This window comes from Triticum dicoccoides, chromosome 1B (genome assembly GCF_002162155.2).
Source record: "Triticum dicoccoides isolate Atlit2015 ecotype Zavitan chromosome 1B, WEW_v2.0, whole genome shotgun sequence".
In the NCBI taxonomy this organism is placed as follows: domain Eukaryota; kingdom Viridiplantae; phylum Streptophyta; class Magnoliopsida; order Poales; family Poaceae; genus Triticum; species Triticum dicoccoides.
Genome location: NC_041381.1, coordinates 82,363,153 through 82,386,617, shown reverse-complemented (window position 1 = coordinate 82,386,617; position 23,465 = coordinate 82,363,153).

Here is a 23,465-nt window from a genome sequence, read left to right as displayed (position 1 = left end):
AGGACGCGAGAGCGCTTCTTACGCCTTTGGGCAATAGTGCTCTCAGTAGCTTCAGTTTGCGCACGATAAGGCAGACAAGTGTTCCCAGCCATTGGTTAGACACGAGTTACTGCTTGGACTCCTTCCATGGATTGAGTGAAGCCTTGGTGATCAGCATTTTGAAGACAAAGAGGCTTCTTTGCAAGCTCAGGGTATATGGCTTCAACTGACATATCAACCTCTGGTCAACATCTGCCTGAGGCTTGATTGCGAGCATGATGAAGATGATTGCGAGCAGAGGGCTGATAGTTGATAGCAGAGTGTAGCTTGATGAGGCGCATGACCCATGGAGCATAAAATTTCAGGTCAAAAAGGTCAGATCCAGACGCAGCCAGTTGCCGGATGAAGAATTCTTGTGTATTGAAGCTGATGCCATTGAGGATGTAGAAGACCAATGTCTTCATGGTTCCTTCAAGTTTTGCAGCTGATGAATGCCCTTTGATAGGCCATAGAGTTCGCCTGATCATGTGATATACTGTGTGGGGCAGATACTCAAGGTCATCAACAAAGAACTCCTTTGGGTATTCAGCGTCAGGTGGCAGAGGCTTCATCATGCTCAACATCTGGCTCATGTTGGGCTCTGGCTTATGGAAGATGCTCTCCAGTGCATTGCAGTGGAGTTGACAGTCAGGTTCGAACAGCTCCCCGAGAGTGGGTAGGCCTGTAAGCTCAATGATGTCAAGAGCTTTGGCTTCATGATGAACATTTCCTGTCATCCACTCGAGAACCCATGTCGTGGTATCCCTGTTGTAGCCGCGAATGTGGAGGGTAGCATAGAATTGAAGCAAAAGTTCCTCATTCCAATGTTCTTTGTCTGTCACAAAGCTGAGCAGTCCTGCATCACGAAAGCAGTCAAGTGCTTCTTCTAAGCATGGCAGTCCAGCAATGGCTTCAGTGTCGAGACGCATATGAGGGAAAATGCGCCCTTGATCATACAGAACGCAGGAGTAATAGCTTCACTGCTGATAGCTCCAGAAACGATCATATGATATTCTTGGCCTTAAGTAGGGGTTCTTTGCGCTGTCAAAGAAGGTGTTGTGGCTTTTGAAGCCATTTGCATTGAAGGACCCTGTTGAGTTGGCAGTACCTGGAAACCTTGGCAGTCTTGGCTTTGGTTTCTGGACCTGAGGCCTATGCTCAATGTGATAATCAAACTGAGGACCAGAGGCATTAGGCGGAGGTATCAGAACGGGCCATTTGACAGTGATTAGCTGGCCATAGTTGTATGCTTGCTCAATGGTATGGGGCCTTGGTGGCGGAATAGGAGCAGTGGCAACAACAGACGCGTCAGGCTGCACAACAGATGCTTCAGGAGCAGTTGCATCATTGGCTTCTGGCACATTAATTGGTGCAGGCTCCACATTTTCTTCAGCCATGACTACGTCATTGGCTTCATTTGTGTTGATGGTGGCAGCCTCAAGATTTTCAACCTCCACTTGATGAGCTGGAGGGTCGGGCACTGGCACGTTCACATCAGGAACAACTTCTTCAGTAATGGGGGAGTAGGGACATGTTCTTCTCCTTGATTGTCATCGGCTGATGCAGCCGGATTGTCTTCAGCAGCTTTGGCTTCAGACACGGAGACATTCACAATCGGAGTGGCTTCTGGAAACACTTGACGTGCAATAGGTTGGTGGTGCACTTCTCCTTCTGGAACGCTCGGAAGAGAGACTTGAGGCCTTGATCCTTTGCGAAGCCTGCGTAATGCTGGCGACGCCTTTGGAGATGGAGTTGGTTGGGCTTCAAAGTCATCCTCTTCATGCACAGGCGGTGTGACTTGTTGTTGTTGTTGGGGAGTACTCGGGGAGTCTTGTTGTTGTGGGTGATCAGCCCATGATGCATCCTGAGCAATTGGCGTCAGAGGACGACCAATGCTGATGAGTTCGTTGTTCGTGAGAACAGGCGATGATACCAAGTTGTGTTCGATCTGAGGAAGAACTTCGTCATCTTCAACATTGTCATTGTGACCAATGTCTTTAGCAGCGGTGGGATCAACTGGTGGAATGTCTTCAGCTTCATGAGCCTCTGTGGAAGCAGGCTCATGAACTATCATCCGTCGTTCTTGGTGTTCCGATGCAGGGCGAACCATTGAGATAGGTTCAACAACCAAGGGCTCTGTGGGAGCAGCCCGATTCTTCTTGGTTTTGTGCTTCTTCTTGGAGGGAGCAGCATCAGAGGCTTCTGTATTTTTCCTTTTTCTGGCTTCAACCTCGGCAGCCCTTGTCTTCTTCAGTTCTGAAGTGGTTGACTTGACCTTTGGCTTCGAGCCAGTCATGCTGCTTGGGAATACTATGCGAGGTTCTTCCTGCCTTGAAGGTGCATGTTGGTCAGTTGATACCTTCTTCTTCTTCGCAGCCATTCTGGGGTCAATGCCAGGACGACCAAGAGCCTTGCGATTCTCAGCCTCATTGTAGGCTAGCACACACTTGTCAGCCAGACTCTTCATGCGCTCACGAGAGCCTCTAGCTTCTTCGCGCTTCTTGAGAAAGGCTTCTTTGAGCTCGTGCAGCATGATCTTGAAGTTTTTGACATCTTGCACGCTGAGCTTTGCCACATGCTTCTTGAACTGAGCTTTCTCATAGTCGATCTTGTGCTTCAGTTCAACGATGCGCTGAGCAAGAGCTAGCTCAGAAGCAATGGCGCCATTGTCGGGGAAACTGATCCACGAACACCTATGGGACCGGCGGACCGAGCCCCTTTCGGTTCGGCGGGGGGCGGAGATCGCACGAAGAGCAGATCGAGGCGAAGCACACGAGCAGTTTACCCAGCTTCGGAGCTCTCCGGAGAGATAACACTCCTACTGCTGCTTGTTTGATTGTATTGTGTTCTTGCTCGAGAGAGAGCTAAGTGTTTTTCTGGCTTCCGAATGATCCGAGTCTCGTCTGTGATTTCCTGGGTCCGAACCCCCTCTACGTTGCGCATGGGCCTCCTTTTATATGCTCAAGGGGTCACCGACAGGTGGCAACGCAGAGAAGGGTACAAATGTAAAAAGCGAGGTGGTTGGTACAGTTACTTGTACAGTGCACCTTACCTAACCCTGACGGTAGGGGACAAGGGCATTAAATGCCCGTCTGTGTCGCCCAAACAATGCAGAAAAGGACCGTTAGAGGTGCTACCGTTCGCCACGATGGCGATCTTGTCAGCTTCGCATGCCACCGCACACCGCTGGCTGCACAGCCTCCCGCCACGCGTGCCTGGAAAGGCCCCCAGAGCGACACGTTGGTGGATGCGCTGGAGCATGGGCACAGGGTGGCCACCTAACGCGGCAAGCGCCTGGCCGCGGCCGTTGTCTTGTCGGGTCCGGAAGCTTGTCGCTCACCGGGCCTCGAGATGCCTTGGTTGGTCTTCCCGGCAAGCTCCTCTTGCCGGGGCCTTGTTGCCTTGCCGGGACGCGAGGCGCGTCGCGGCAAGTTCCTTGGGATGCTTTGGTTGGCCTTCCCGGCAAGCTCCTCTTGCCGGGGCCTTGTCTCCTTGGCTTGGACACTTTGTTCTTGAATGGCTCCAAAGGAACCACGGAGGACCTTGGCGGTCACCCGGCAAGCCTTGCCGCGGGGTGCTGCAACTGCCCGTGCACAAGTTCGGGGTACTAGGGTACCCCTATTCTAGTACACCGACAGGAGCCCCCGGGCCTGGGCCACACACGGTGCCGAGCGCTCTTGGGCCAGGCCCAAAACAGGGCACGGGCACACGCGGCCTGGGTTACGCCGAATCTCGCTCCGTATCCACCGTGCCCTCCCCTAACGGCACGCGTTGAATGCGACATCGTGGGAGAGATCGTGGGTGGTTTCTTTATTCGGGAGGGCAAAACGTCCGCCCCATCCCTCTTTATAAGCAGAGGAAACAGGGGCAGTTCGCCCACCTCGCCGTCTGTTGCTCCAACCTCCATAAATCTCCGCCGCTCCCCTCTTCTTCTCAAAGCCGAAGGAGAGCAGCGCTCCGCTCCCCATTGCCACCAGCATCACCACCGCCGCCGATCTCCCCCACCACCTCCGCCATGGCTCCAAAAGCCGACAAGGGGAAGGGCGTGAAGTCGGCCAAGGCGCAGCGGCTCGCGGCGCTGCGGAAGGAGCAGGCCCTCTTCTCCCCCCAGCTCGGTGCGAAGGAGCTAAGGGAGTACTTCTACCTCTTCTGGTCGACGGAGACTCGTGCGCATCCGCGCACGAGGGTACTCCCGGCTGCAGCATCGGAACTGGCTCCAGGCGGGTACCCCTTCTTCGCATTGTTCTTCTACTGCGCGCTCTGCCCGCCCTTTTCTGATTTCTTCTACGACATCATGAACACCTACGGGTTCCGCCTCCTTGACTTCACCCCCAACGCCGTTCTGACCATGGCAGTTTTCGCACATTTGTGCAAAAACTTTGTCGGAGTCCACCCAAATGTAGCCTTTTCTGCCATTTCTTCATGCCTCGGGTCGAGAGAGGAGAGCCGCTTGCCGGAGGGATCGCCTGGATCTCGAGAGTCGGCAAGAAGGAGGCATATCTGGAGGATGAGCTCCGCAGCAAGTGGGAGGAGTGGAGAGTGGAGTGGTGCTGGATCGTCGAGGAGAACCCGCAGCCCTTCACTTCCGTGCGCCAAGCCCCAATAGTGCGCGGCAACGATTGTAGCAACGTGGCCCCGAAAGATGACAGGCTGAAGATCGCCACCACCTGAATCCTTCGCCTCAGGCTTGCCGGGCTCACTGTAGGCGCTGTAGGCGCAGATTTCCTTCGCCGCCGCATCGCTCCCCTGCAGGAGAGGGGGAGACCTGCCTGGGAGTTCAAGAACTCGGCGGACATCATCAGGCTGCGCCCGGGCCTCAACTTCAATTTCACCGTCCTGGAGCTGGATGCGATGCTCCTGGAGTTGTTCAAACGAGATCCCCAACATCCATTCACGCTGCCGAGGAGCGTCGTTCCGTTGTGCAACAATTCGTCGCTCGACCGGATCCGCGCGATGATGCCGTTGTGCGATTCGCACGGAATCGCACCAACTTGGCAAGAACCTGCGGATGACGTCGTACAGGCGTTCTTCGACGACTTGGTAGAAGTGCCGGTCCGCGCCGACAAACAGAAGAGCCTCACCCGCGACACTACCGACGCGGAGCTGTAGCACATCGCCGCTAGGGCGGAAGAGGCTGCGGCAGCAGCTGCCGCTGGCGCGTTCGGGTTCACCGTGGAGGAGGCGGAGGCGGTAGAGACGGCAAACCTTGCCGAGCGCGCGGAGTTCGCCGGTGAGGAAGATCTTGCTGGCCCTGAAGCTGAGCCGAGCGAGGCCGGCGAGGAAGAGCCCGAGCCTTCAGACAGCTTGCCGCAGACGGAGCCCCCGGCCCCGCCAAGAAGGCGTCTCCGCAGGGCCGGGGACGTAGCGGGGCGGCAAACGAGCCAATAGCCGCCAAGCGGCGCGACACGCTCTACCGCGGCAAGCAATGTTGCCGCGGGAGCGCCTCACGCTGCTGCGGCAACTGGAGCGGGATCTTCCTGGCCCACCGCCACCGCCCCTGCCAAGCGAGCGAGGGATCCTACTCCTCCGCCTCGCCGCATCGGAGGGGAGCCGGACTTCGATCTCTCCGCGCTCAGCTCCGACGAGGAGGAAGAAGAGTAAGTTTCTTTGGTGCTCTTGTAGTTCTCCAATTCTTGCTGTTTTTGTCTTGTATCTGACTTGCTTCGATCTGAATCCATTCCTTTTCAGGACGCTGGCCCAGAGAGTGGCGAAGAGGGCTAAGGCCCCGGTGATTGTCATCGAAGACGATCCCACCGTGTCAGCGGGGGGTGTGTCTGAGACCACCTTGACGGACCCTGCAGCCACTCCCCAAAGCAGCCCCCAGCGCAGCCCCCAGCGTAAGTTTGTAGTTTTAGTTCCTGCTGTCGGGCGCGCCTGGGTGCTCTTTTCTCTACTAATATCTTGCTGGTTGATTTGTGTAGGAGCAGAACAGCCTCACCAGGAGGGCCCGGAAGCCGCCCCCGAAGTGCCATCTGCTTCGACTATGCCGCCAAGGGAGGAGTCCCCGGCAAGGGAGCGCTCTCCGGCAAGGGAGAACTCCCCGGCAAGAGACAATTCTCCGGCAAGGGACGGCACCAGTGATCCTCCGGCGGTCGAGACCGCGACCGCAGATCCTAGCGCAGGTAATCTCGTTGCCTGAGAATTTCCCTTGGGCTCTTTTTCTTCTAAATTTCCTTTCTTGTATTTTTGCTTGACTTCCCTCCCTTCTTCGTTCTTCAGATCCATCTGCTGCGGAGCCAATGGAGACTGAGGACGCCGGCGAGGAAGGCGCGCGTGGCAGCAATGACGACACCACCGCCAATGAAGAAGGGGTCGGTGCTGATGAGCCCGCCGGCGAAGAGGCCGCCAAGGCTGCTGCCGCAGAAGCTAGCGAGGGGTCGGGTGATCGCACTGACGGCCCTGAGGCCGCAGGAGCGCCAGGCGCTGCGCCAACCGCCGATCCCTCCGCCGCTACCGCGGAGCCAGGCTCCGAAGAGCCCCAGCCCGGCGCCTACTTGAAGGCCTGCGACGGTATCTTCATCAAGCTTCCCTAGGAGTCGAGCTCCAGGGCTCCAGTCGAAGGAGAAGCTTTTGACGAGGAGGTGCTCGCCTCCACCGGGCTGTCGTTGGTCGATGCGCCAAGCAGCAGCAGTGGCGAGCCTGAGGAGGAGCAGCTGCTGTGGAAGCTGCTGTCACTCTACCGCGCACGACAAGCCAAGCTGGCTTCCCGGGAAGCGCCTATCGCGAAGGCAGGAGTCGATATGGAGAAATGCGCGGAGGAGCTCCGGGGCCTCAATCAAGAAGCTATCCGGTCCCTGGCACAGGAGCGGGAGCGACTTGCCGAGGAGCGTACAACCTTCCTTCTCGAGAAGGCCGAAGCTGAGGAGGAACAAAGGCTTGCTGCCGAGAAGCAATCTGCGAGAGAAGGCAAGTTGGTGCAGCGGAAGGCCGACCTCGACAGCTACGTGGAGGAGCTTGCCGAGCATGAGCAAGCAATTGGCGGGGCGCTCAAGGAAGCAAAGGACGCTGCCGCAACTGCAGAGGCCGCCAAGAAAGAGCTGGAGGCGAAGGTGGCGCAACTGGAGGCCAATATCAGGAAGAGCGGCGAGGAGCTTGCCGCGCTCAAGCGTGAGCGCGAGAAGGATGCTGCCGCCCATGGTGAGCTGCAAGGTCTTCTCGCTGAGAGGGGCAAGGAGCTCAGCGCCGCCAAGGATTCCAATGCAGACCTGGAGTTGAAGCTGGCCACGCTGACTCAGACGCTCGACGCCGCCAAGGAGCGAGAGGTGACCTTGTCGGAGAAGATCAAGGCTGATGCGGCGCTGCTGGCGAGCATCGCCGTTACCCAGAACTCATTTAGGGAGACGGTGGAACATTGGACCGAGGGTCTGGTGAACATCGCCGCAGTCATCGACGGGGAGCTGGCGCAACTAGGGATGGAGGACTTTGGGTATCCTTCCGACGAGCATCTCCAACCCGGCGCCAAGCTCAGCCTGTTTTTCAAGGGCGTGGTGACGGCACTCTAGCGACTCCGGGAGAGGATCCCAAAGCAGCTGGCCGACGAGTCGCGCAGGATCTGCGCAGGAGCTCTCCAGAAGGTCCTGATGAAGGTGGCCTTCCGCAATCTAGGCCTCAACCTACCAACGTCCTCAGGTCCTTGCCGCCGGATGCTGATCGGGATGCGCTCAAGGCCCTTGCACACCCATTGTGGACAAGGTGAGCGAGATCAAGAGGGTTGAGGGCGATCGCGTAGACTAGGCCGCCCATGTCTTTTTCTCCTTGTCGCTGCTAGCCATATTATAAGATCAATCTGTTAGAGCTGCGAGAAGTTATTTTGTAATATAACTCGACAAGTTATTTCTGGTATCAATTGCTACGTTATTTCCTTTACTAGATTCCTTCCTTTGTATGTTTTTACCCTATGCTTTTAGGGAACTTGTCGGCGCAGGCACCCGAGCCGCGAGCGCTGAGTGCTCGACATCAGCAGCCTGCTGGCGGTGCCGCTTCCGACAAGAAACCTTGTCGCGACTAGATGCAGCACACTTAAGTTGTTGAGCGGACTCGAAACAAAGTAAGGGCACAACTAGCTACGAGTTGGTTCCTCCGCGCACAGGTTTTCCATACAAAGCACGGTCGTTCGAGGAAGATAACTGAAAATTTTAAAACTAATTGCTCAATCTTTGGCAACTTAGCTTTTCTGTCGTTTTCTTCCCGGCAAGGCGAAACTCGCTGGAACTTAGCTTTTCTGTCGTTTGCTTCCCGGCAAGGCGAAACTCGCTGGTACGATGCCTGTTCCACATCATAATCTTCTCCTTCCCCCCGGCAAACTTGTGCGCGAGGGAACCTTGCTTTCCTTTGTTGAGAAAAAGAAAGAAGAGGAAAATAAAGATATGGTGCCTTCCGGCTCGTTATTGCTTACCGGGGGTAGGTGCTGCACAAAGTGTCAGATAATGCATGCAAATATAAAGTATAAAGCATGAAATTGACAAGATGTGCGGAGCACATGAGCTTTACTTATGCACGGGATCTGCGCCCGGCTTTGTACAAAGGATTACATGCAACATCGGCAAGACTTGTACAAAAGGTGGTTGCCGGAACGGGTTCCGGCAACCGCGCCCTACGGGTAAAACTTATGAAGATGCTCAATGTTCCAGGAGTTGCTCACCGGAATGCCATCTTCGGTCTCAAGGCGGACAGCACCGGGCCTAGTGACTCGTTTCACCCAATAAGGGCCTTCCCACTTCGGCGTCAACTTGTTGAAATTCTTGGCGGACTGAACGCGCCGAAGAACAAGGTCGCCTTCCTCGAAGCTTCTGGCATTAACTTTGCGGCTATGGTAGCGGCGCAAAGCTTGCTGGTATCGAGCAGCTCGTACAACAGCCGGAAGACGATCCTCCTCAAGGAGCAGCGCGTCATTGTGTCGCAGCCGCTTTTGCTCAAGATCATCATAAGCGAGCACTCGAGGTGATCCGTATACGAGTTTCGTGGGGAGAACTGCCTCTGCTCCATATACTAGAGCGAAAGGTGTCTAGCCAGTGGCTCGATTTGGCGTCGTCCTGATCGACCAAAGAACCACTGGCAGCTCCTCGATCCAGTTCCTTCCGCACCTGTGCAGCCTGTCGAAAGTTCTGGTCTTGAGCCCGCGCAGCACTTCAGCATTTGCCCTCTCCGCTTGACCGTTGCTTCTCGGGTGAGCAACAGAAGCGAAGCAGACCTTGGCGCCAAGATCTTGGACGTACTACATGAAGGTGCGGCTCGTGAATTGTGTGCCGTTGTCGGTGATGATCCTGTTAGGGATCCTGAAACGACAAACAATCGACCTGAAGAACTTGACTGCTGACTGTGCTGTCACCTTCCTCACTGGTTCCACTTCCGGCCACTTTGTGAACTTGTCGATTGCAACATACAAGTACTCAAAGCCCCCAACAGCTCGGGGGAAGGGGCCGAGGATATCGAGCCCCCAGACCGAAAATGGCCAGGATAAAGGGATCGTTTGGAGAGCTTGAGCTGGCTGGTGTATCTGCTTGGAATGGAACTGGCATGCTTCACACTTGGTTACTTGGGTAGTTGCATCCTGGAGGGCTGTCGGCCAAAAGAAACCTTGCCGGAAAGCTTTGCCGGCAAGTGCTCTTGCGCCAATGTGGTGGCCACATATGCCTCCATGTATCTCTGCCAACAGCTTTTGTCCGTCTTCCCGGTGAATACACTTCAATTTCCCACCGTTGAGCCTTCTTCTGTACAGTGTGTCATCGACAAACTGGTACATACTCGACTGCCGGGCTACTTTTTCCGCTTCTTCCTGCTCTTCGGGAAGTTCTCCTGTCTGAAGGAAATGGACAATCTGTTGTGCCCATGTTGGAGCTTGCGGCTCGACAACAAGGACTAAAGGCACATCTGCTGCTGCGGGAACATCCGCTTCTACGGCAAGAACCTGCGGCTCTGCCGGAGCTTGATGTTCCCCGGCAAGCTTGCCGGAGCAAAACTTGTCGGGAGCGTCTGCTTCAACGGAACAAACTGTAAGGCTTGCCGGAGCAGACTGCTCCTCAGCATCCTTGGTGTTGATCTTGGGGACCTTCTTGGCGGCGGCTTCGGGGAGCTCTGCCGGAAAGTAGTCACCAGAAATCAACTTCCTCTTCTTGCTTAGTCCAATTGATGGTGCTACGAATGGTTGAGTCAGCTTGAGCACAAAGATCCCTGGTTCCACAGGTAACATTAGTGCGGCGCATTTCGACAGGCCATCAGCAATGTCATTCTGAGCTCTGGGGACATGCTCCATCTGTAGGCCGTCAAAGTGCTCTTATAGCTTTATCACTTCATCAACATAAGCTTCCATCAACGGACTCTGGTAGTTTTTGTTCACTTGGCGGACGACAAGCTGTGAGTCACCCCTGACAATGAGCTTCTTGATCCCAAGGTCCGCTGCGATCCTGAGACAGGCAAGCAACCCTTCATACTCCGCAGTATTGTTCGTTGCTTGCTCCTTGGGAAAGTGCGTCTGGACTACGTACTTGAGGTGCTCTCCGGTGGGTGCGACAAGCAGTACGCCCGCACCGGCGCCTTGCAGCGAGAAGGCACCATCAAAGTACATCAGCCACTCTTTGCTTGCCTTCTTGACGGGGATGCTCATCTCTGGAATTTCTTCATCTGGTGTTGGCGTCCACTCTGCTATGAATTCTGCCAATGCTCTGCTTTGGATAGTTGAAGTGCTCTCAAACTTGAGGCCAAAGCTTGACAGTTCCAGCGCCCATTCGACAATCATGCCTGTCGCTTCTGGATTTTGCAGTATCCTCTTCAGCGGAAAGCGAGTGACGACCGTGATCTCATGTGCTTGGAAGTAATGGCGCGGCTTTCTCGAGGCCATGAGAAGGCCGAAAAGCAACTTCTGCACGCCAGAGTACCTTGACCTAGCCCCCTGCAGAAGGGAACTGACAAAGTAAACTGGGCGTTGCACCATTCTCTTCTGCATCTTATCATTCTCCTGCGCAGATCCATCCTTGTCGGGACCAGAGCTTGTCGGCGTAGCCCCCTGCTTGTCGTCGGACGCATCTGCCGTGGTTGCTGGCTCATCATCTGCCTCCCTCTCCGCAACTAACGCAGCACTAACCACTTGATTGGTTGCCGCTATATACAGCAGCAACTTCTCTTGTGGTTTAGGTGCGACAAGTGTTGGAGTGGAGGACAGGTATCTCTTCAAGTCCTGCAGCGTAGCCTCTGCCTCTGGAGTCCATTTCATTGGACCTGCCTTTTTCAATATTTTGAAAAATGGCAGGGCGCGCTCAGCAGATCTAGAGATAAACCTGCTGAGAGCAACCACGCTTCAATCTGCTCAATGGCCTTGACGCGCTTTGGTGCTTCAATCTGCTCAATGGCCTTGATCTTGTCGGGATTGGCTTCAATTCCCCGCTGAGACACAAAGAACCCGAGAAGCTTGCCGGAAGGTACTCCAAAGACGCACTTCTCGGGGTTAAGCTTGAGGTTGATCTTGCGCAGATTTGCAAATGTCTCGTCTAAATCTTGAATCAAGGTCGCCCTATCCTTGCTCTTGACCACTATATCATCCATGTAGGCTGCCACATTTCTGTGCATCTGCGGCTCAAAAGCATGGTGGACCACCCTTGCGAATGTTGAACCAGCATTCTTCAAACCGAAAGGCATCCGTACGAAACAGTACGTGCCACACGGGGTGATGAATGCGGTCTTCTCCTCATCCTCTTCTTCCATGAAGATCTGATGGTATCCTGAGTATGCATCAAGAAATGAGAGCAAATCACATCCGGCCGTGGAGTCAACAATCTGATCAATGCGCGGCAAGGGAAATGGGTCTTTGGGACAAGCTTTATTGACATCAGTGAAGTCGATACAAAGCCTCCATTTCCCGTTAGCCTTGCGCACGACTACAGGATTGGCCAACCACGTAGGATGAAGTACTCCTCTGACAAGGCCTGCTGCTTCCAACTTCTTGATTTCTTCTGCAATGAATTCTTGGCGCTCTACTGCCTGTTTCCTGACTTTCTGCTTGACGGGCCGCGCATGAGGACAGACGGCAAGGTGGTGCTCAATTACTTTCCTGGGAACACCGGGGATGTCAGACGGTTGCCATGCAAACACGTCGATGTTCGCCCGCAGGAAAGCAACGAGCGCGCTTTCCTATTTAGGGTCGAGAGTGGCACTGATGGTGAAGGTACCACCAGTGCTGTCCTCCTTGGCGGACACCTTCTTGGTCTCAGGTGGAGCTGCCATTGCCTTCTTACACTTGCCGGTGGAGCTCGATGGTGCGTCCTCGAGGGTAGCGCAGCACTCCGAAGAGGTGCGCTTGCCGGAGTGGGCATCAGAGCTCTTGCCAGACTTGGTCTTCTTCTTCCCCCCGGGAGCTTCAGCGGCAAGTGATTTGCGTTCTGCTGCGGCTGTTGCTTCTTGGAAAATTTTGTCAGCGCAGATAAGGACATCCTTCTTGTCGCCAGGGACAGAGATGACACTTATCGGGCCTGGCATCTTCAGCACATTGTATGCATAGTGAGAGGCTGCCATGAACTTGGCAAGTGCTGGACGGCCAAGGATTCCATTGTAAGGCAATGGAAAGTCAGCACCATCAAACGTGACCCTCTCAGTCCTGAAGTTGAGCTCGCTGCCAAATGTTACCGGCAACGTGATCTTTCCCTTCGGCTTGCTCCTTCCCGGGTTGATTCCTTGGAACATACCGGTTTCTTCGAGCTCACTGTCAGGGATCTGGAGTTTCTGGAGCACCGCGGAGGAGATCAGGTTCAAGCCGGCCCCGCCGTCAACTAACATCTTAGTGACCTTGAGGTTGCGGATAGTTGGTGAGACCAACATCGGCAAGCACCCGACCGCAGTTATGCGATCAGGGTGGTCCTCAATATCAAAGATGATAGGCGTGCTGGACCATTTCAGAGGCTTGCGTGACTCGCCGGGTGGTTCTGCTGCATTAACTTCCCGCACCCACTGCTTGAGCTGGCGGTGCGAAGTATGCAGAGAAGCACCGCCGTCAACGCACAGGACCTCTGTGGCTTTCTGGAACTCCTGCTCATCAGTCTCCTCATCATCCATGTCTTCATCGTCGTCGTCATCTTCATCCTTGTCGCAGCCGCGAGGAGGTCTGTCTCCTTGCCGCTGCTTGGCCTTGCCGCGGCATCCTCCTCGGCCTGGGCCTTCTCCTTGTCGCGCCGCTCGTACTCAGCTTTCTGTTGCTCAACAAGCTGCTTGACATTCTTGCAGCTCTGGAGATCATGGCCCTTGGTGCGGTGGATCTTGCAGTATTGCTTGTTGGTGCCGTCCTGCTTGTCAGCGACCGCCACCTCCGCGGCAACCTCCTTGCCGGAGCTGCCAGCTTTGGGCGTCTTGCCGGACTGCTCAATGACCAGCACCTCTTTGCCTTTCTTCTTCCGGTTGTTCCGCCGCCGGTTTTTCCTTGCCGGGGCAGCATCCTCACTGTCAGATCCTCCTGCTCCTATATTCTCTCCGGGGAGTCTCCTCCCTTCCTCAGCACGTGCACACTTGTCGGCCAGGCCATATAGCTCACTGACGTCTCTGATCTTGCACATCGCCATCTCCTCCCGCATCCTGATCGCCATCGCCATCTCCTTCCGGTTGTTTCGCACGTTCTGATGGAACGTGCTGATCACCGCGGCAGGGTGGACGTCTGGGATGTTGTGTTGTACGCTGCTGAATCTCTGAATGTACTTGCGCAGGGCCTCTCCTTCCTTCTGGGCGAGCAGATGAAGGTCACTCTCTTGGCCATGAGGCTTGTGGCCGCCTGTGAAGGCGCCGACAAACTGATGGCATAGATCGGCCCAAGAGGATATGGAGTTGTCCGGCAAGTGCATGAGCCAGGATCTGACGTTGCGCTTGAGCACCAGCGGGAAGTAGTTGGCAAGGATCTTGTCGTCCCGTCCCCCGGCAGCCTGCACCGCAATGGTGTAGATGCTGAGGAACTCCGACGGATGCGTCTTTCCGTCGTACTTCTCCGGTACGTCTGGCTTGAAGTTCTTCATGCTGGGCCACTGGACTTTCCGCAGCTCATGAGTGAACGCAGGGCAACCTACCGCGTACGGCAAGTCGCCTGGTTCCCCTGGCGCATGCATGTCAACAGAGGGCCCAGCGCGCTTGTCGGATTGACGTCGCGCTTCTCTTCGGCGCTCGATGCGAGTACGAGCGTCTTCTTGTTGTCGATCGTGAAGAACTTGGTGCTGATCGCGACGAGCCCGTGGATCCGATGATGCGGTGGAGTCGCTGTCGAGGTGGATCCGATGAGTCGGCGATCTTGGCCTTCGGGGTGGTGACTGCATGGTGGTTGCACCCCCACCAGTTTCGTCGCCACCGGTTCGCGCCTGGCAACCCTGCCGCGGCGGCGACATGCTCGGCTGCCGCGGAGTGTCGCCGTTGGCGTAGCCAATGAGACTCTGAATGGTGGCCCTCCATTCGTCGATCTTGTCTGACATTAGAGGGTAATCCAGGAGCAGTTGAGCTCGCGCCAAAGCTTCTGCTGGAGTGGTGGGTGGCAGTGGCGGATGGCGCGAGGAGCGGGATGTGCTGGGACTTCTAACTATGTCAGAAGGAGCAGTATCCCGTCCAGGTGACCGTGCCTCGCTCGTGCCAGCACGCTGGCGCGCATGCTGGTCTTGAGCGCCCCAAGATCCACCAGCTTGATCTTGGCCTATCATGCGTATGGCACTGCGAGTGCCATGACGCTGTTGGTCCTGCGCCTCCTGAGATGGGCGCGGAACATGTACGGTCGCCGAGGTTTGTGCAGCCTTGTCCTTGGACCTGGCAGCATCATAAGCTTCCTCGTCGACGTCCGTTCTTCCGCCGGCGTCCATTCCACCACCCGCTTGCTCCAGTGGTGGTGGAAGTGACGTGGACGGAGCAGCTGCCGCCGAAGTCTTCTTCTTCGGTGGCATGTCGATGAAGAAAACGAAGATCTAGCTCGTGTGAATGCCGGATCAGGTTCACGCAATCTCGACGCCCCCTACCTGGCGCGCCAAAGATTTCGGGGAAACTGATCCACGAACACCTATGGGACCGGCGGACCGAGCCCCTTTCGGTTCGGCGGGGGGCGGAGATCGCACGAAGAGCAGATCGAGGCGAAGCACACGAGCAGTTTACCCAGCTTCGGAGCTCTCCGGAGATATAACACTCCTACTGCTGCTTGTTTGATTGTATTGTGTTCTTGCTCGAGAGAGAGCTAAGTGTTTTTCTGGATTCCGAATGATCCGAGCCTCGTCTGTGATTTCCTGGGTCCGAACCCCCTCTACGTTGCGCATGGGCCTCCTTTTATATGCTCAAGGGGTCACCGACAGGTGGCAACACAGAGAAGGGTACAAATGTAAAAAGCGAGGTGGTTGGTATAGTTACTTGTACAGTGCACCTTACCTAACCCTGACGGCAGGGGACAAGGGCATTAAATGCCCGTCTGTGTCGCCCAAACAGTGCAGAAAAGGATCGTTAGAGGCGCCACCGTTCGCCACGATGGCGATCTTGTCAGCTTCGCATGCCACCGCGCACCGCTGGCTGCACAGCCTCCCGCCACGCGTGCCTGGAAAGGCCCCCAGAGCGACACGTTGGTGGATGCGCTGGAGCATGGGCACAGGGTGGCTGCCTGCCGCGGCAAGCGCCTTGCCGCGGCCGTTGTCTTGTCAGGTCCAGAAGCTTGTCGCTCACCGGGCCTCGAGATGCCTTGGTTGGTCTTCCCAGCAAGCTCCTCTTGCCGGGGCCTTGTTGCCTTGCCGGGACGTGAGGCACGTCGCGGCAAGTTCCTTGGGAAGCTTTGGTTGGCCTTCCCGGCAAGCTCCTCTTGCCGGGGCCTTGTCTCCTTGGCTTGGACACTTTGTTCTTGAATGTCTCCAAAGGAACCACGGAGGACCTTGGCGGTCACCCGGCAAACCTTGCCGCGGGGTGCTGCAACTGCCCGTGCAAAAGTTCGGGGTACTAGGGTACCCCTATTCTAGTACACCAACAGCCATTGAAGGAAACGCTGAGGCCAATGGGAAGTTGCAGATCTTCAAAGCTGAGATTTGCGGTGTCAAACCACTCATCAATGAAGTGATGGATGATTGCCACATCAAAGAGAGGTAAATCATTGAAGATCTCTGCTTCCTCCTTGCTCTTGATCAGTTGCTCAAGAGCATCATCAGCAAGATCTTCATCGCTGGACAGATCAATGTGCTCTTCTCGCAGAATGGCAGCGGGAGTCAATGTTTGATCAGTATACTTGACAATTTTCTTTTTCTTCTCCGTCTTCTTGGAGATACAGGTTAGATCTTCATACTGCACACTATCTTCAGGTGGTGCAATGGCCAGTGGCTTCGCACGAGAAGCTTTTGGTGGAGCAGCTGATCTTGAAGCCTTAGTCTTCTTTAGCTTCTTCGGCTTTGGAGGAGGAGCTGGGGCTTCATCAGTGTCAGCATCATTATCAGAATGATCCACTTTGGCACCTTGAACCAAGATGTAAGTGATGAGGCCATCAAGGTTGGAGAAAGGGCCGACGACATTGGGTTTTGCATCAAGTGAGCCGTCAGCACGGGGAGCAGAGGGACCAGGGTTGAAGTCTAATCCCAATGACTTCTTGTTTTCCTTGGCCGATGCCTTTGCATGCCAGAAGTTGCGCTTGAAGAGATTATCGTCACGACACCAGAGCAATGATGATGGGTCGGCATTTTCAGGCTGAGGTCCACGGACCATACAAGGATAGAAACCCTGTGCAATAGCTTCAGCTCTGTTCTTGGGTGGAAGGCTTTGATAGAGAATATCACCCCAAGGACTTTTGATAGCATTCTTCTCAGCGTATTCTTGGGTCACGAACTTGTATTTGAACCATTGTTCAGACCAATATCGTCGAATCCATTGGATTCGTGTCTTGCGCTGATTATAATCCTCTTCAGGATCTGTCTTGTAAAGCTCTGCGTGGTCATCAGGCAAATCTTTTGATGTTCCCCCATGATGCTGTCTGCCACCCTTCCTTAGTGATTTCTCTGCAGCCATGAACTTCAAACTGAATGGTTTCAACACGTTCAAAGGCTTCAAAGGCTTTCGCTTGCTGGACAAACAGGAACTGGCTTCGGGAGAGTTAATGTGATGTTGTAAGAATTCTGCAAACGAATGCAGACTATGAGAACCAAGGGATTCTCCCACGGACATGTACCTGTGACAGCATTAGAGATGCGAGGGAAGTGGAAGAGGTCATATGCATTCTCAAAAGATTTTGAAGATAAATCAGTTTGAAGACATTGACCTCATGATGCGAAGACATTCACTTATATGTTGAGAGTTGGTTCCAGATTTGTACGAATCCATGAATAAGTACAAGTGAGGAATCTAACTAGATATTAAGCTTAAGTGAATATACTAGGCAGTATGAGATGCAGACAGAATAGATCTAACATTGTATAGGCAGAAACCAATTTTGGTAAATAGGATGAATCTTTGAGGATCAAAAAAATGGTAAAAATAGAGTTATATTTACCACACGAAGAACTGCTAGATGGGATGAATAGGAGACCGAGCAGTTCAATCCACCATGCCCTAACTTGGCGACGGAGGACACCTACGGCGGCGGCGGAGAGGACGATGTCCGCAGCCGGCGTGAGGATGGCATCGGAGAAGTCACGGCAGCTAAGCGCTTCGTCACCGGCGTCGTCGAGAGCTAGCGGTGGCGCTAGGGTTTTGACGAGGTGAAGAGGTGGAAGAAGGTTTTCTTTACCGCAAGGGACATGTATTTATAAGGAAGTGTGCAGCAAAGCGCAATTACTCAGGTGCCCCTAGCGGTTCACATCTGAGGGGCACGTGGCAAGCATGCAACATACTCAGAGTTGTCCCCCGTTCCCACGCCCGCCAGGCTTGTCGGATGGTTGTTCCGGCTTCTCCGGATTTCAAACAATAAGGATGAATCATTTAAAACAGACTTAATGTTTGTCTCTATTTCTTCTGCTAACAAGGACGTAGAGAAGACTGTCGGTGTCAAAACCGGCGGATCTCGGGTAGGGGGTCCCGAACTGTGCGTCTAGGCGGATGGTAACAGGAGACGAGGGACACGATGTTTTTACCCAGGTTTAGGCCCTCTCGATGGAGGTAAAACTCTACTCCTGCTTGATTGATATTGATGATATGTGTAGTACAAGAGTGGATCTACCACGAGATCAAGGAGGCTAAACCCTAGAAGCTAGCCTATGGTATGATTGTTGTAATGGTTGTTCGTCCTACGGACAAAAACCCTCCGGTTTATATAGACACCGGAGAGGTCTAGGGTTACACAGAGTCGGTTACAATGGTAGGAGATCTACATATCCGTATTGCCAAGCTTGCCTTCCACGCCAAGGAAAGTCCCATCCGGACACGGGACGAAGTCTTGAATCTTGTATCTTCATAGTCTTGGAGTCCGACCGATGATGATAGTCTGGCTATCCGGACACCACCTAGTCCAGGACTCCCTCAAAAGCCCCTGAACCAGGCTTCAATGACGATGAGTCCGGCGCGCATATTGTCTTCGGCATTGCAAGGCGGGTTCCTCCTCCGAATAATTCATAGAAGATTGTGAACACCAGGATAGTGTCCGGCTCTGCAAAATAAATTCCACATACCACCGTAGAGAGAATAATATGTACACAAGTTCAATCTACTGACGTATTTCGTGGCATGACATCACACCACTACCAAGCCTTTACTTGAATCATTTTTATTATACCACCTCAGCGCGTTTAGCGAAGCGGTTTCCGTGGCACGTCTTGTTGAAGCAGAGATCGTGTTCCCCTTATTCTGGGATTCCCATCAATACGAACGTGGGTAACCCAACCACGCCATTGATTGTGGTGCTTGGGAGATAAGCGAGTTTTACCAGGCCGGTGGGGACGCATAGTCTTCGTCCGCCCATATATAAGGGGATAAGGATCCACCTTTTTTACCTACACCTTCTTCCTCCTTTGCTTATCCATCTCCATGCACTCGAGCTCCAGCGCCCAAGTCCGCACATCTCGCCTCAACCTTCTCCAGCCATGTCCGGAGCGGGAGGCAAGTGGATGGCCTCCTCCGTTACGGAGGGGCACATCGAAAAGCTGCGCGACGCCGGATACCTGTCCAGCGACATCGCGCACTGGCTGCCCGATGAGGGGCAGCTCATCCCCACCCCCAGGCCCCATGAGAGGGTCGTATTTCTTCCCCACTTCCTCCGTGGACTGGGCTTCCCACTTCATCCCTTTGTCCGGGGGCTCATGTACTACTACGGCCTGGACTTCCACGATCTGGCGCCAAACTTCATCCTCAACATCTCGGCGTTTATCGTCGTGTGCGAGGCCTTCCTCTGCATCCAGCCGCACTTCGGCTTGTGGCTAAAAACCTTCAATGTCAAGCCGAAGGTGGTGAAGGGCGTACAAGCAGAGTGCGGAGGCACCATGGTGGGCAAAATGCCCAACGTCATCTGGCTCGAGGGTGCCTTCGTGGAGTCCGTCAAAGGGTGGCAATCAGGGTGGTTCTATATCACCGAGCCGCGTGACCCTAAATGGGCGGCGGCCCCCGAGTTCAGATCTGGTACCCCTATGCATCTCACCTCCTGGAAAGAGAAGGGCTTTCTATGGGATAGTTCGGAGGAGCTGACCGGACTCCAGTCTTGTCTCCAGACCCTGGTGAACAAGAAGCATAAGCTTGTCAATGTGATCCAGGTCATGCTCGTCCGCCGGATTCTCCCCTGCCAGCAACGGGCCTTCAATTTGTGGGAGTTTGATCCGGCACAGCACCGGACCCTGAGCGGGCTCTTCGACACGACGTACGAAGCTGCCTGGAGGGTGCTGTTCAAGGGCGGAGAAGCGCCCGCATCCGCAACTAAAGATCGCGGATTCAGCACAAAGCGCCCGGCCGGCGAGGTAAGCTTTGTTATCCTTTATGGGACACTCATTTCTTTCATAGTTTGACTCTATGTGGGATCTAAAACTCCCAATGCCTTTAACAGGACTGGCAGAAGACGTCCGGACAGGTTAACTGTCCGGCTCCCCTTCCCGAAGACCCAGCGGACACCCGTTTAACGGGGCTGCTGGTTCGGGCCCTTTATGTGGTGCCGGAGAAGAAGGCCAAGAAGAAGGCCACGGGAACCCGAAGGAGTTCTCGGTGCCAGGTGGTATCGGACTCGTCGTCCGATGGTTCCGAGGCGGACTCCTCCCTGAAGACGAGGAGGAGAAAGAGGACTCTCCCCAAGAGGGGGGAGAGAAGAAGAGGAAGGCTTCCCCAACGAGGGAGACCGAAGGGTCCAAGAAGGGAAGGACCCTTCCTCCGGACTGCTCCGCCAACGCCAACGACGGCGACGAGGGGTGGCCCTCAAGGGCCAAGCCCCTGGCAAGATCGTAAGTGTCCGAATTCCTAGATGATTTATAATTTCTCTTTTTTGCCACATGGTGTCCTTCTGATGCCGCATACAACCTGTAGTCCGGCCGAGGACGATCTTCCCGCCTCCTCGAGCAGGTCCTTGGCTCCGTCGGATGGGGATTCCATTCCGATCGCCTCCACCCCTCGTGATGCTGAGGACACCGAGGTGGGATCCCAAGAGGGGACCCGCCAGGAGGGGGAGGCTCCGGAGGTGCCACAGGGCAACCTCCCGGACTTTGCACTGGCCTCCGCACCGGAACCAGCAGTGGTTCCGGAGTCCGGCAGGCGGCCCCTTGTAAGAAGGGAAAGACCGTGACACCGGCAGCCTCCGTCCAACCGGAGGCGCCGGACAACTTGTTGGAGGCGCTCAACGGCGCTTCCATCATGGAAGAACACCGCACTATCATGAGTGCGGTGATTCAGAAGGTTCAGCTTGCCAAAAGCGGGCTGACCGAAGCCTGCAGTAGCCTTCTAACAGGCTTTGAGGTAAGAAATTTTAAAATGTGTGATGTAATACTGCATAGACAGTAGCGCCTGACGGTCGGTTCGGTGTTCGGAAAGAGAAGCCGGACTGAGGATCTTATAAAATATACGCAGGAGTTCTAAAAAATATGTCAATATGGGATTGCAGGCTGCGTTGCTGACCTATGCCGCACTAATTGTGGAGGTCGATGCTTTGAAGCAGAACCTCGAGCGGTCCGAGAACGAGCTCGGCCTTGCCAAGAAGCAGCTCGAGGACAAAGAAGGTGAGTAACACCGTATTGAATTTGCACCTTACAGAAAAGGATTTTGGTTGCAAGAGAAATAACAAGGATAACGTGGGCACTGCAGGGGCCACGAACGAGGTGGCGACCCTAAAGGAGGCCGTGTGCGTGGCCGAACATAATGCGGCCATGGAACGAGCTGAGCGAGAGAAGCAGGAGGCGCGGGTGGCGGAGGTGCGGCAAGAGCTCCAGGATCTCGTGGAAAAGTATGAGAGGTTGGAGCGCGACTCAAAGACTCAAGAGTCTGAGCTTGCATCGGCTCTTAAGAGTGCCAAAGCCGCTAAGGCCGAAGCCCATAAGGCCCTCCAGGAGATTGAGGCGGTGAAGAAAATAGCGGCGGGTAAGGCATTTTTCATGCAAAGCAAGCATGTGGATGTGAATTACCTGTTACTTACCCGAATTCGGAGCTCTCCGGGAGCATTTGCAGATGTGCCTCGCAGCGTGTCTAATGCTACCGCATTCTACCGGGCCGAGGAGGGGAGCTCGACGGAGAAGGTCTTCTGGTCTCAATATACTGAGGCCGGACATCCGGTGCCCCTTAGCGACCAGCTGAAGCAGCTGGTCGAGCTCCACAAGGTAGCCGAATAGGCCATGAAGGGCCTTATAATTCGGCTGTGGCCCGAGGAGGCCATGCTTGGGAGCTACTTCGGCCTGGTGCGGCGGCTGGTGGATGCGTGTCCCTGGGTGGAAGTCATCAAGCGCTCCGCCTGCATTGAAGGTGCCCGTCGGGCCCTTGCCCGTGCAAAAGTGCACTGGGGCAGGCTGGATGCTGAGAAGCTTCTGACGGACGCGCCGCCGGCGGGCAAGGAGTATCGCACGCCCGAAATGTATTATAAGAGTGTCCTAAAGGGTGCCCGCAATATTGCGGATGAGTGCTCCAAAGATGTAATATTTGAGTAGACTCGCAATGTGTTATCCTGTGCGTTGAAAACTTTGTTCATATGCGCTAAGCAACGCTTATTAATTTAAAATATTACCTTCTGTGCAGCCGTTTATCAAATCTGAGAGATGGCAAGTCGTCGGCTTCAACCCCCATGCCACTAGTTCTGGGGTGTTCGGGATAAACTTGAGCACTCTTGTTCCCATGTTTGGGTCCATCTAGGGAGGCGCTCAACACAACGAACGAGGCAACCAGACTTATAATGCTTGAACACTCTCACTTAGCCATAGAATTCTATAATTTTAAATTTTGGCGAAGCCCCTAGTGTTCGGAAGACCGAGTTCGGGGGGCTATCCACGCCTGGGCCGGACAAAGCTGGTTCCTCGCTCTAAGCGGCATAAGTCTTTAGGGACTCGAAAAAACCTCTCGAACAGCGACCAGCTCTCGCCTTATCATGACGGTCAGTTTTAGCTTTCTCCACTGAGGCGCTCGCCTAGCTCAACCGGGGCGCAATCGCAGTGATTCTCCCAGTGCTACCTTAGCCGATAAAGCGGAACGTAAGGTACCAAAACATGGGAGCCGGGCAAACCCAACTATTGACCCAAGACATGATTCGGAGCCGATGCATATAATGCTATAAGTTCGGGGTGCCGCACTTGTGAAAGTGTTCGGACTTATCACACCATAATGCGGGGAACTTAAGCCCCTGGTGTATTCGGCCATACCAAGGTGTACGGATGCAAAATGTCATAAATGAACATATATGTAAGAAAGGAATGCAATTACAAGCGAAAAGTGATGCATTGTTTATTCAAGGAATTCTGCCATGAGTGCATAACGATACAAATAGTGCGTAAGCAAGGGATTGGACTATTAAACATGTCCCCCTCCAGGGGTAGGCTGCGGAATGGTGTATTAAACAGATTTAATGCTCATAATGGAGACCACTTGAGTGTTCGCCGTATCCTTTGTCCTTCCCTGGCTGTTGCATCGTGAGTTCGGCAGGTCCACTACCAGACAGGGCCTCTGGTTAACGGAGTCCTGTGGATAAAAAAGAAAAAAGAAAAAGAGCGACACACTTGGGAGCCCCTGTTGTGGTTGAGCCGCACTCTGGGCCTGTCGTGGTCGTGCCCCTCCCCCTATGCCCATGGTACCTCCAGAGCGTAATGATGTACGCGAAGGACTAGTCTTGCAATCATGCAAGGGCTGGGGTTGGGGCCGCATTGCTACGCGTGCTCGGAACGTGCCAGGTGGTCTTGATGTATGTTACTCTGGGCGCGTTTGGCCATGTCTGGTCGCTTAACAGCCGGACACGAAAATTGCCTTAAGAGGCTGCTCTGTACTTCCGCCGTGAGAGCCGCTGTGTGTTCCTCCGTTCGGAGGGAGCGTTCAGTGTTTCCGTTGACCGTGATGACTCCACGAGGGCCTGACATCTTGAGCTTGAGGTATGCATAATGCGGCATCGC